The sequence below is a fragment of the Stegostoma tigrinum genome, chromosome 19, assembly GCF_030684315.1.
Source record: "Stegostoma tigrinum isolate sSteTig4 chromosome 19, sSteTig4.hap1, whole genome shotgun sequence".
Classification (NCBI taxonomy): domain Eukaryota; kingdom Metazoa; phylum Chordata; class Chondrichthyes; order Orectolobiformes; family Stegostomatidae; genus Stegostoma; species Stegostoma tigrinum.
This window is the reverse complement of record NC_081372.1, coordinates 42,411,768-42,425,609: the sequence shown is the minus strand read 5'-3', so window position 1 is coordinate 42,425,609 and position 13,842 is coordinate 42,411,768.

The window sequence follows — 13,842 nt, the reverse complement described above, 5'->3', positions numbered from 1 at the left end:
GGCACTTGTTAATAATGGAAAATCTTAGGAGAGTGACATCCATTTTCACCTATCACTGACTAGATTAAGGCCAGCCATATCATGATCTGAAGCTTTTAACCTAAAAGTAGCATTAACAGAAAATAAGCTGACAGACTGAAGCCATGTGGCCAGCCACAAAGGAAAGCTGCAAAAAAGAAAACTGGAAGACGAAGGTAATCAGAACACAGTTGCAGCCAGAGAGAAAGCAGACAAGAGACAAAAAGAATAACGTAGAATTCCTGTGAGGACAAGCCGGCAAAGTTGTACGACAAGCTCATTTCAACTTTTGGGAGTGAGAAGAAATATAGAATTACAGAAAATCTGAGGAAGTAATGAATGAATGACTTAAAGGAAAAGTCATAAAATGTGGCATGAATATCTTAGGCCTATGAAAGAGTTGAGAGCCTGTATCAGAGAACTGAATTAAAAACTGGGTTTTATTCATTGGTTGGTTGCCAAGGAGCTCTGGAAAGGTACTACCTCATTGACTGAGAGAGAATTAGTTGACATGTGTTGTATCAATGATAACCATATGTGGGGACCTTGGATGGAACACATCTGTTAGTGGAACCAACTTGAGGGCCAAGTCAACTAAATTATAAAGAGTTACTAATCCAATCCTAGAATTAATACATTCTCATAACTTCAATCGATCTTTTAAAACATCAAACAAGCTGATAAGTTAGTTTAAAATGTCCTCCAAAAGAAAAACCAATCTCCAACAATGTATTTCTCCCTTGATTTTGAATTTAAGTGACACCTCAGGTTAATATTGCTCAGGACCTGAAATTAATCCAGATTTATCAAGCAGAAACAATAGTCTACTGCTGATCTAAACTAACACACCTTTTACTAGGATTCTGGATTATCTGTCGTGCTTATGGGTTTGAAAGGGAAATCATTTCGCGATAATTGTCAAACAAATATGTCATGATTATTAACATTCCATACGTAAGAACAACCAATAAACATTTGCAAAGTCATGTCCCTCTTTATGAATTAAACACTGCAGTAAATTCTATCCTATCTGCTACCTGAGAATAAGGTGTGTCTACAAGGAAAATTACCAATAAACTGCATTACAATGATATACGTTTATCTCTTTATTTGCAGGTTATTCATAACGTAGGAGTAATGAGCACGTCATGGAGTTTGAGCTCTTAGATAACCCAAACTAGTTTCAGTTTATTCTGTTAATTTCATAGTTCAACGAGGACAAGGTCATTCAAGGAATTTAAATGCCCATTGCTGTCTTACGTTATAACCATGGGAACATTGAACTTTTACCATTGTTTGAACCCCATGACATTTATTTGGGTTTCCCAATAATGTCTTTGCAAAGATTGACGCTCTACTGTAGTAGTGTCTAGGAAAACATAAAACTACAATCGTATAACTACATTTTTTCAAACAAGACAATGTTTTACTTTTTCATTTTTTCAATATTCTCATCACCTTTATTCAGGCCTTCTTTCCACATTTGTCATTCCATTAGCAAAGAGGATTGTTGTTTCCAGTTTTTGATATGACTGCTCTAAATTCAGTCAGTGTTAGTTGAAAATCAATGTCAGTCTCCTAAAACTTCCCTTTAGTAACAAGTGCCTCTCTCTCACTTCATTACTGGGGTGACACACCTGGGAATAGGACTTTTCTAAGTAGGAATTTGAAATCATAAATGACAAAATTATCCAGTCTGATTCAACATTAAACCACTGCCATTAAACCATTGCTGGTTTAGCCATAACTGTAATTCATACTTAAGTTATGAACACATACATTTCCAATGAAGTTGAACTGAGGCAGGAATAGAGATGATATTATAAAGAGAAGAAGCAATGTTGTGATCGTCAGGGTGTGTCCTCATTGTTAAATGGGAAATCAAGATGGCAACAACTTTATTCCCTCATATCACTGACTGGTGAGCATTTATTTCCTGTTCCCCATTGCCCTTGAGGAGGTGGCAGTGAGCTGCCTTCTTGAGCCACTGCCGTTCATGTGCTGTAGGCAGACTGACAATGCCCTTAAGGAGGGAATTCCAGGATTTTGATCCAATGACAGTGAAGGAACAACAGTACGTTTCCATGTCGGAAAGGTGAGTGGCTTGGAGGGGGACTTGCAAATCGTGCAATTGTTGCATTATAAATGTCAGCCCCACTGTAACCTTACTGCCAAATGATAGATCTATCAGAAGGAATTCCATGGCATGATGGATAGTCGAGCTGCACCTTTTTGAATCAGGAGGCTGGGGAAGGAAGCAATGTGGGAGGACAGAAATGGGGGGGTAGAATTTAATTGTGGCAGGAGTCGACCCTGACAAGACTCCAGGATGGTGCCATCCAGGTCCCAGAGATGCAGATGTCATGGAACAGCTGCATGGCATTCTGAAACAGGAGGGTGAACAGCAGAGATTGTGCCACATGTTAGGCCAAAAACAGGGAAGAAAGAGGAATGAGGCCCTGCAAGGAGTATTTAGGGAGTTAGGTTGGAAAATGAAAGGCAAAATTTCAAAGGTAGTAATCTCTGGATTCCTCCCGATGACACACAGGAATGAATTTAAGAACAGAGGGACTGAGCGGGAATGGATGTTAGGCAGTTGCATGTTCCTCCTGTAGAATATGGGAGGTAAGGGTCACCACTAGTGTCCCCACTGACTTCATCTGCAGTTTAGACTAGGTGGGATTGAGGTTCACAAGGAAGAGGTATTAGAAATCCTACAGAGTGTGAAAATAGAGAAGTCCCCTGGGCCGGATGGGATTTATCCTAGGATCCTCTGGGAAGCCAGGGAGGAGATTGCCGAACCTTTGGCATTGATCTTTAACTCATCATTGTCTACAGGAATAGTGCCAGAAAACTGGAGGATAGCAAATGTGGTTCCCCTGTTCAAGAAGGGGAGTAGAGACAACCCTGGTAATTATAGACCAGTGAGCCTTACTTTAGTTGTTGGTAAAGTGTTGGAAAAGGTTATAAGAGGTAGGATTTATACTCATCTAGAAAAGAATAATTTGATTAGGGATAGTCAGCATGGTTTTGTGAAGGGTAGGTCGTGCCTCACAAACCTTATTGAGTTCTTTGAGAAGGTGACCAAACAGGTAGATGAGAGTAAACTGGTTGATTTGGTGTATATGGATTTCAGCAAGGCGTTCGATAAGGTTCCCCACAGTAGGCTATTGTACAAAATGCGAGGAATGGGATTGTGGGAGACATAGCAGTTTGGATCAGAAATTGGCTTGCTGAAAGAAGGCAGAGGGTGGTAGTTGATGGGAAATGTTCATCCTGGAGTCCAGTGACTAGTGGTGTACCGCAAGGGTTGGTGTTGGGTCCACTGCTGTTCTTCATTTTTATAAACGACCTGAATGAGGGCGTAGAAGGATGGGTTAATAAATTTGCAGACAACACTAAGGTTGGTGGAGTTGTGGACGGTGATGAAGGATGTTGTAGGTTACAGAGAGACATAGATAAGCTGCAGAGCTGGGCTGAGAGGTGGCAAATGGAGTTTAATGCGGACAAGTGTGAGGTGATGCACTTTGGTAGGAGTAACCAGAAGGCAAATTACTGAGCTAATGGTAAGATTCTTGGTAGTGTAGATGAGCAGAGAGATCTCGGTGTCCATGTACACAGATCCTTGAAAGTTGCCGCCCAGGTTGACAGGGTTGTTAAGAAGGCATACAATGTTTTAGCTTTTATTAATAGAGGGATCGAGCTCTGGAACCAAGAAGTTATGCAGCAGCTGTACAAAACTCTGGTGCGGCCGCACTTGGAGTATTGCATACAGTTCTGGTCACCACATTATAAGAAGGATGTGGAAGCTTTGGAAAGGGTGCAGAGGAGATTTACTGGGGTGTTGCCTGGTAGGAGGGAAGGTCTTACAAGGAAAGGCTGAGAGACTTGAGGCTGTTTTCATTAGAGAGAAGAAGGTTGAGAGGTGACTTAATTGAGACATATAAAATAATCAGAGGGTTAGATAGGGTGGATAGGGAGAGCCTTTTTCGTAGGATGGTGACAGCGAGCACGAGGGGGCATAGCTTTAAACTGAGGGGTGAAAGATATAGGACAGATGTCAGAGGTAGTTTCTTTACTCAAAGAGTAGTAAGGGTATGGAACGCTTTGCCTGCAACGGTAGTAGATTCACCAACTTTAAGTACATTTAAGTCGCCATTGGATAAGCATATGATGTACATGGAATAGTGTAGGTTAGATGGGCTTGAGATCGGTATGACAGGTCGGCACAACATCGAGGGCCAAAGGGCCTGTACTGTGCCGTAATGTTCTATGCTCTATTTTCTAAAGTGGCCAAAGAACAGACACAACATTCTATCTGATCCTTTTCCCAAGTTGCCATGAATAGCAAATTCTTATGTGTGGTTGGAGAACTGCCATGTTCACAACTTTTAAGCAAATTATTTTGGTGTAGAAAAATATCCAAAGGGAATCGTCCAACTATTGTCCTCCACTCTTTCACTGAATGTACCAAATCTTGATGGATTGTAGATTGCCAGCCACCCTCCAACACTTCACACAAATGACTTTAGATTTGTGATCCTAGCTGATAAGTGTCAATGAACAACTGAATGATTGTGGAAATCACTGTAAAGCTGCCCAATCTCCCAATGGACATGCTTTTCAACAAGAGTAATTACATAGCCATCAGAAGTAATGACAATCATCACCTCTCTTATCCAATTACACTCTTATAAAGGCAAACCACACAAGGAATTTTATGATCTATAATCTTTAATTAATGACTGGACAATGTTAAAAAGATAAAGCTGTACAGACAACTTCAGGCAATATAGAAATTATCCAGCTTACTTGAGGTAAAATGGCTTGGCTGAAGCTGCTTTCAGACACTTTTGACATTTTTACCTTTTTAGATTAGCACAATATTTTTGGAACATAATGCTGGAGATCTAGAAAGTCTTACTTTTACTCATTTGTTCAGATTATTGCTGTGTATAGGAGTTCTCTGTTTAACTACTTTAAAATATCACAGGCTTCACTGTTCACACATGAATGGCAGTACTGCAACAATCACACAGGGCATGGAACAGACATAAGGTTTTTCCTTCTCAAATATTTCTTAATGGAAGATCCCATCATATTGAAGTTGTTGTTGAGCAGAAATTGAAAAAAGAATGATCTGATACTGTTGTAGATCAACAAACTGGGAGAAACTTGCTGCTGTAAACTATCCATAACAATAAAAGGGCAAAAGTTAATCATTCCTCTCTTTGAGACAGTTCCTCCTTTCAGTTAAGACCATGGCTGATATTGTACCTTTACTTGCCCAGTGTAATTGTATAGTCTTTGACTCTATTACAAAAAAGAGCTAATAACAGTACAACAAAGGAAAAGGCCCTTTGGCCCACCAATCCTGCACTGACACAGAAGGCTTTTCAAAACCCCAAAAACCTTTGGCCTCTGTACAGACTGTATCACCCTCTTCCCTACCTATTTGTATACCTGAAGATGCGTCTTTAATGTTCCTATTGTATCTGCTTCTATCCCACCGCATCTGGTAGCACGATCCAGGCACTTACTACCATTTATATAAAAAACTGGCCTTTCATATCTCCTTTAAACTTTCCTCATTTTAGCTTTAACCCATGTCTCCTAGTAATTGACATTCTACCCTTGGGAAAAGATTCCACGTGTCCATTCCATCCTTGCCTTTCGTTATTCTGTAAACCTCTATCAGGTCACTACTCGTTCTCCGACATTCAACTGAAAACGAACGGAGTTTGTCCAATCTCGCCTCATAGCTAATACCCTGTAAAACAGGCAACATCTTGGTAAAACTTTTCTGTATCCTCTCCAAAGGATCCATATCTTTCTGGTTGTGTGGTGACTAGAACTGTATGCAGCGTTCCAAATATGGCCTAACTGACGTTCTATACAGATGCAACATGACTTGCCCATTTTTATTCTCTGTGCCCAACTAACCAACAAAGGCTAGCATGCCATAGACATTCTTGACCACCTTATCCACTGAGCTGCCACTTTCAGGGCACTGTTGACCTGTACACCTAGATCCCTCTATACGTTCATACTTAAAATGGTTCTGCCATTTACTGCATACTTCCCCCCTTCCCTCATTCCAAAACGTATCACCTCGTATTTGTCCTGATTAGATTCCATCTGCTATTTCTCTACCCAAGTCTCCAGCCTATCTATATTCTGCTGTATCCATTGGCAACTCTCATTATTATCTGCACCTCCCACAATCTTTGTGTCATCCACAAACTTACTAATCAGACCAGCTACATTCCACTTCAAATCATTTATATATATTACAAACAACAGGGGTCCCAACACTGATCCCTATGGAACACCACTGGTCACAGATCTCTAGTTAGAAAAACACCATTCCATTGTTCCTTTCTGTCTTCTGTTACAAAGTCACTTCATTATCCATTTATGAGCTCACTGCAGATCCCATTGACTTCACTTTCTGTATCAGCCTGCTACGAGGGGCCCTGTCGAAGACCTTGCTAAAGTCTATGTAGACAACCCCGCCCTGCCCTCATCAACCAACTTTGTCGTTTTCTCAGAAAAGTCAATCAAAGCCTCCTCTGAATGAGGCCATGCTGCCTGTCACTATTAAGTTTATATATTTCCAAATGTCAATAAACCCAATCCTCAAGACTCTTCTCCAATCATTTCCCTACTATTGACATAAGGTTCACTGGCCAGGAACTTCCGCAGATATCTGTTGCCCTTGATAAACAAAGGAAAAACATTGCTCTTCTCCAGTCCTCTGGAACCTCACCTGTGACTAAGAGGATACAAATGTTTTGGTCCATGCTCCAGCAATTCCTTCCTCACCTCCCTCACTGTTCTGCAATAGACCCCATCAGTTCCTGAGGACTTATCAGCTTAATGTTTTTCAAAGCACCAACCCCTTTTTCATATCAACATATCTCCCTCTAGACTCACCATTCACCATGTCCTTCTCCTTTGTGAGTACCAATGCAAAGAATTTGTTAAGAACCTCAACTACTTCTTCCAGCTCCATGCATAAATTTCCTCCTTTGTCATCAAGTAGGCCTACGCTTTCCCTAAACTACTTCTTGTGTCCTATATGTATATGAAAAGTCTTTTGAGTTTTTTAAATCCTGTTTTCTAATATCATTTCATAGCCTCTTTTAATTGTTCTGACTCCTTGTTTAGGTTCTTACCCACTTTCTTTATATTCCTCAAGGGCTGTGCCTGTCTTCCTAAACCTTATGTATGCTTCCTTTATCTTTCTCACTAAGCTCACAATTTTTCTTGTTGTCCTAGGTTCCTGAATCTTGCCATCCTTACTCTGCACTTCCACAGGAACATGCTGGTCTTGAGGTCGAATTAATTGGCCTAAAAAAGGTTTCTCTCAATCTTGATTGCTCCAATTGTCCCAGGCTGCCACAATTTTTTGATTGTAGAATTGCAGATATGTGGTGCTTTGTGAGCAAATAGTGCTTTCTACTGTCCCTGCTGAATACCTGACTCAAATGCTGAGAACATCTTCAAAAACAGGAATTGCTGGAAAAGTTCAGTAGGTCTGGCAGCATCTGTTGAGAGAAATCAGAGCCAATGCTTCGGGTCGAGTGTCCCTTCCTCAGAACTCCGCAGCTGCTGCCAGACCTGTTGAGATTTTCCAGCAATTGCTGTTTTTGTTTCTGATTTACAGCAGCCACAGTTTTTTTGTATCAAGGATGTTATCTTGATTTTTTTCACTGGATTAGACAGTGTTGCTGTATATTGAGTACTGTAGCATTTTAAACACTAAGATGAGATTATTCATCCATCTTCTCAGCCCGGTACATACCAACTTCGTCTAATATCCTGATAACTTAATCAGCTAAGGCCCAATCTTACTTTGGGGAATTGTAGTCGATTCATTCCAAAAAACTGTTCATGCCTGGCCTACCAACACAGAAATCTGCCCTGTTCTTCATGCCTACTTCTTAATTCAATCTATTAAGACACACTTAGCTAAAGATACTTGCCAGGTACTAACAGCAGTGTTATGACACATCCATTCACGACAGTAGCGGAGGTTCCCTTTCACTGGCAGCTCGATGACTATTTCTTATCTCCTGTCTTCTGGGATATCCTCTGCAATTCAAACTGTATTGAACAGGTCTTAAAATGCTGCTTGTGTCAAGTTGCAACAGATCTGCTGGATCTTGTTGATCCCAGGTGCCTTCCTTAATCCTTAGGCTTTTTGAATCTCTGATTAGGCAATTTGTCCCAGACTGAAGTTCAAATGTGGAGTTGATTGCAAACGTCAAATCTGAATGTTGATTTGGTTTTGGGCTGGTTTATGATCTGGTTTACAAACTTTATGCTCAGTATAGCAATGACGCTTCAAGCTGAATCTTACCAGAAATTGACTGTCATTTTTATCACCTTTCATGGGTCCAGCGAGTGTTTTTGCCTCATTAACTATGTGTCACAGCCCTAATACACATCATTTGTCTGACACTATCCCAATTCTCCCACTCACTGGAAGCAGAAGTACTCATCACTGCCAGGACATCCTGGTCTTCCTGGCATTGACACTTTATTTGAAGCCAATGTGCACTGGCAGTCTGTAGCTGTTCTGCAAGGTTCATGACAGTTTTTTCCTTGGGGTGGCAAATGAGGGGATATTGATGCCCCACTTTACAAGAGATCCAGGTGGATGGGATGGTGCAGAGATAGCCATTTTCCTCCTCCAGGACCACCAGAGGAGGCCAGAACACTAGGCCCTGATCTAAGGTTGCCACCCAGGCTAGTATGGCCTCCAGAGGAATGCTGAGCAGTGCAGAAAGAAAGTCAATGACTTTCTCTATTCCAATGGGTAAGGATCACCATCTTCTCGCTGCAACCTCACACTCATTCTATTTCTGCTATTTTCCCTACCTCTCTCACTGTCACATGCATCATCTTCCCTCATAGTATGTTGTCCACCCAGTTCCCCCATGCCAGCAATCCTGCGCTGCCTCTGCCTCTCTTACTCACTCATTTGGGACTCCTCACCACCTTTCTCCTGCCTACACTCATACTAACAGCTGTACCGCCCACAAACAGGAGAGAAAGAGCTAGGATGGGTAATGAGATTTCTGACATTCAGACCCCCCCCAACCCTCTGCAAGAGGAAGATCCTAACTGTGTCCAAGGCCCTGTCCTGACAATGTGTGCTATCATTGAGTCACTGTGTCAGAACACCCTGCCCCATCTCCCTTGACTTGCTTACCCCATTTAGTCTGTGAGACCATGTCACTTAGCTGATGCTCGCAGTGCACTTGCTGTATAGGTGACTGGCACAAAGTGCAGATATGACTTTGACATAACATATTGCTATATAGAATTGTGTTCCCTACTTGAATGATGATTGGTTTTCTGTCTGCACTAAACAGCAAGGCAAGACAGAAGTACCTTGAGCTAGTTAGCTCTGGCTGAGGCAGAAAGCACTGCAGCAGCATTGCACCGTGAGGTTCCAATGCATTCTGAAATGCAGCAGTGAAGGGCTAATGCAAGGCCTAAAGGCAAAAATTTCAGAATATCCAGAATCAAACTGACATATTTATACAGAAATTGAAATAAAGCAAAATCAATATGGCTTTTGATGTGGGCATTAAAGGTAGAGAGGGGTCCTTTTGGCTGGACAGTATGTTTGCCACACTGAGTGGTGCCAACAGTGTGGATTCAATTCCCATACCAGCTGAGGTTATCACAAAGCATTCTCCTTCGCAAACTCTCCCCTTGCCTGAGACATAGTGACTCTCAGGTTAAACCACCAGCAGTAATCTCTCTGCTGCCCTCTTAAAGGAACAATGTCAGGAATTCTCCAGTTCTCTGGAGCTTCACCTGTAACTAAAAAGAACACAAAATTTCAAACAAGGCCCCATCCATTTCTTCCCTCAGTTTTTTGGGATAGTTCTAATCAGGTTTTGGGGATTTACCTGTCTTATTGCTCTTAATACAGCCAACACCACCTCCTTTTTTATAGTGACATGCATTAGAATATTAACATACCCCTCTCCATACTCAACATCCACCATGTCTTTCTCCTTTGTGAACTTCGATGTAAAATCATCAAGGACATCACCCATTTCCTCCAGATTCACAAACAAATTCTTTCCTTTGTCCTCAAATGGAACTATTCTTTCCCCAGACTACCTTTGCATTCTTTAAAGCTTTGCCTTTGCACCTTCTTTAATGGTGTCTCCAGGGATCAACTTAATCTGGCAGCTGACTTCCACAACATCTGCAACTACTAGTATCTCACGGCACCCATCATTGGACTGACCAGATCTAAAAGACCACCTTTTAGGTGCTAACCCGAAGACCAGAACTAGTCCTAGATGAGAAGAGAATGTCCGAATCAATGACTGCAGTTCCTGATACATCAGCCCATCTTCAAATTCCGAGGAACAGCTTATCCCAGCCTTATTGAATGGGTATTGCTGGGCCCCTCAGGCAATAGTTCAAATGCAATGGAAGACCTATGGATAGGGTGTCGTGAATCCTCAGAAGCATCAGAGGTAGATTTTTGTATTAATGTAAATTTAGGACTGTGTCTTGATGAGTCCCATGAAGAGTTTGATAGTGTTTAAATAAAGTCCAATTGTAGAGTTTGATAAATATTGCTTTTCTTTAATAAAATATTCAATAAAATTGTGTTGGACCTTTCCCTGACTTTTGATCCCTTTCTCTATCTCATGCCTGATTTACTAAGTGTTACTGCAAACTAGTCAAGGTTAGTAAGGGTACATTTACCCACCCTTCACATTACAACTTTGGCGCCATTGGGTAGGTGGGATAAAAAGTACCCGAAAGGATACTCCAATAAATCAGAACTCACCAAAAGAAAATCAAACTGACCAGAAGTTGGGCAAAACCAAGTGCTTACATTGTGAGTTATACAAACTATGGCTTTCGAGTCACAAGCCCCAGAGAGAAAGATAAAGTACATACGATAGTCAGTGGTAAGATTTGGGAGGAAACCCTGATGAAATATTTGAATAAAAATGGACTAAGTGAGTAAAAAATTGTGATAAACCAGCATCAGGTCTGAGATCTGAGGGCCAAAATTGTTTGGAGAAAGCACATTACTGTTTGGGAAGCACACTTTCAAAGACTTAAAAGCCGTTGTAATAGCTGGTCACATGGAACAGCTCCATGGTAAAGAAGTGGAGATCTAAAATTTAAAGAAGCATACTGAAGCAAGAGAGCAGAAATATTTAGCAGCACGTGCAAATTTGAGAAGAGGCTGGTCAAAAGAGAGAGAGAGAGAGATTGAGAGACACAGAGACCCTCAGGCTTATTGAGTAGTTCAAAGGCACCAGTTTAGGATTAGGGTGAATGAATTTAAAGTTCCTGAAGCAGGAGCATCAAAGCGTAGTAAACCGACTGCACATGGGGCAGTTCCAGGCCCAGTTTGAGAAGGCCCCAGCATGAACAGTGGGAGATCAGGAGTGTGATGCTTCCAGAGCTTGCAGAACAGACAAACTGTTTACAGGCGGTGAGAGGTACAGAAAATAAAGTCCACTTTGCCAAACTTGCCAGAGCAAGTGGTAACTTTTTCATGCAGATGGTGGTGCATCTATGGAATGAACTGCTAGACAAAGTGGTGGAGGCTAGTACAATTGCAAATTTAAAAGGCATTTGGATGAGTATATGCATAGGAAGAATTAAGAGGGAAATGGGTTAAATGCTGGCAGATGGGACTCAATTAATTTAGGATATCTGGTCAACGTGGAAAAGTAGGACTGAAGGATCTCTTTCCATGCTGTACATCTCTATAAGTCGGTGACGCTGTGATGGACTGAAATTGTTACTGTTGGTGCAGAAGTGCATGATGTGCACCTTGGACACTGTGGGACCCTGGGGAATATTGTCCATACCATAGATTGGGAGGATATAGAGGAGAAGACACACAGGAATGCCACCCTGCACAGTGAGTGGGAACCACCGCTGCCTCCCCCACCCCACCCCACCCCATCCTACCTTCCTTTCTGGAAGAACTTGAACTCCCTTCACACCGTCTAGACCCCTATCCACTGCATCTCCACAACCCACTGCTGTCTTAGCACAGCCTCCTATCCTAATAGAACCTACCACACTGAAGCAACCTGAACCCACCCACACTGCGCAGTTCAACAGCCTCCTCTTCCTGCCTCTGCTCCCGCTCCAATGAATCTTCCAAGCACCAGCTGCCAGAATGGTCAGAACAACAGCCCCATCATGTACACCAGTCCTTCCTCCATCACCCAGCTTTCCGAAATTGTTAGGAAAAACCCTGTATTCAAACCATTCACAGAGCCCAGACATTCTTTGATCACACACATCACCAAAGGGCCCTCCCTGAACTGGACAATATTGAAGCAGTGAAATTAATTTCACAACATCTGAGTACAGCTGTCCATTCCATGCTATCCAGTCCCCAGAATGTAGGGGGAGGCACTTTGGTGGGTATGAAGGAGGCAATCCTGATTGTGGTAGGCTACAGTAGATGGAACACTATGGCATGATTGAGCAAATGCAGGAAAGAAGAAAGGAGACCACCCAACTGCATTTGCCAGGTGCCAATGGGCACAGTTTACAGGAGACTTTGTTGGCAGGGATAGAACCATGCTAACACCCACACAACGGGCCAGCTGGACCTGAACTCTTGTTTCACATACCACTGAAAATGGTGTGAGAATTTTGGCGCAGCTGATGATGCCCACACTAGGCTTAGATACTTAGAAAGGTGACACAGGCCTCAGGGATAGAGATCCAGGAGTTACAGCACCCTAGACAGAGCAAGGGAGGCAAGATCAATCAGGTGAATGTGGGAAATGTAGCATCAAACCCTCCATACTCCAAACCAATAGGCCAACGCCCAGGTCCTGGGTGACAGAATAAAGGGAGTGACAGAAGCAGGAGAGGCTACTCCAGAAGTCATCCATTCCCATACACCCCTCCCACAGCGAGAGGTAGAATCCCACAGCAGGGAAATCCTAGGCAGTAGCAAACAAGAATGCTATAATGTTTGAAGTTGTTGGGCACCCCATCAGTAAGCACTACCACAGGAACAAAAACAGAGACCCTGTCCCTAGTTGCTAGAGGGACAAGTGAAGTTAGCCATGGTAGATTTACTGGGGGAGATGACACACTCCAAAGCATGACAGTGCCCAGACTCTCAACAGTGGGTATGGAGCCCCAAGTGAAATCGTGTAGGTAGACCCTGGTAACACGTGAGGTGGGAATCCACCCCATTAAATTCCCATTGGGCACAGGGGATCCAGAACAATGCTGAAAACATCTCACAATTTAGATAATACATGGTGCACCTGTAGGAAGGTCATCCTTAGCAGTTTTACAGGGCATCTGCAGGAGGGAGCAGAAATGGGCTCTATTGAATATACACTGGGGAGTGTGATTTGTCACCACATAGCAGTGTCACTGAGTCTCCATCTCGAGACCAGACACATCCTGGACCAGAACCTTACATGGAAGCAGGTAATAAAAATCTTGGAGAAGTTAGATTTGCTACCTTTATGAGATAAGCTGGCATCAGGTGTCTTTGAGTTGAAAAGATGCCTAGCAATAGCTTTCAGATAGTTAATTAGCATTTATTACAGCACAGTAAGAGTGCAGTTCACTCAAGTGCCCAGAAAACCTCTGGAAAGAGGAATTTCTCATTCAAACCAAATCATAGATTCAACTGCCGGGTACTAACAGATTGAAGATCTTCTGTGGCCAACAACAATGTGATATCATCACCAAAAATGTAAAAGAACAGTGAAAAAAAACACTTTATTCATGAGATTTGCATTCTTGATCCGTAGAATTTGTTACTTCTGGTTTCCA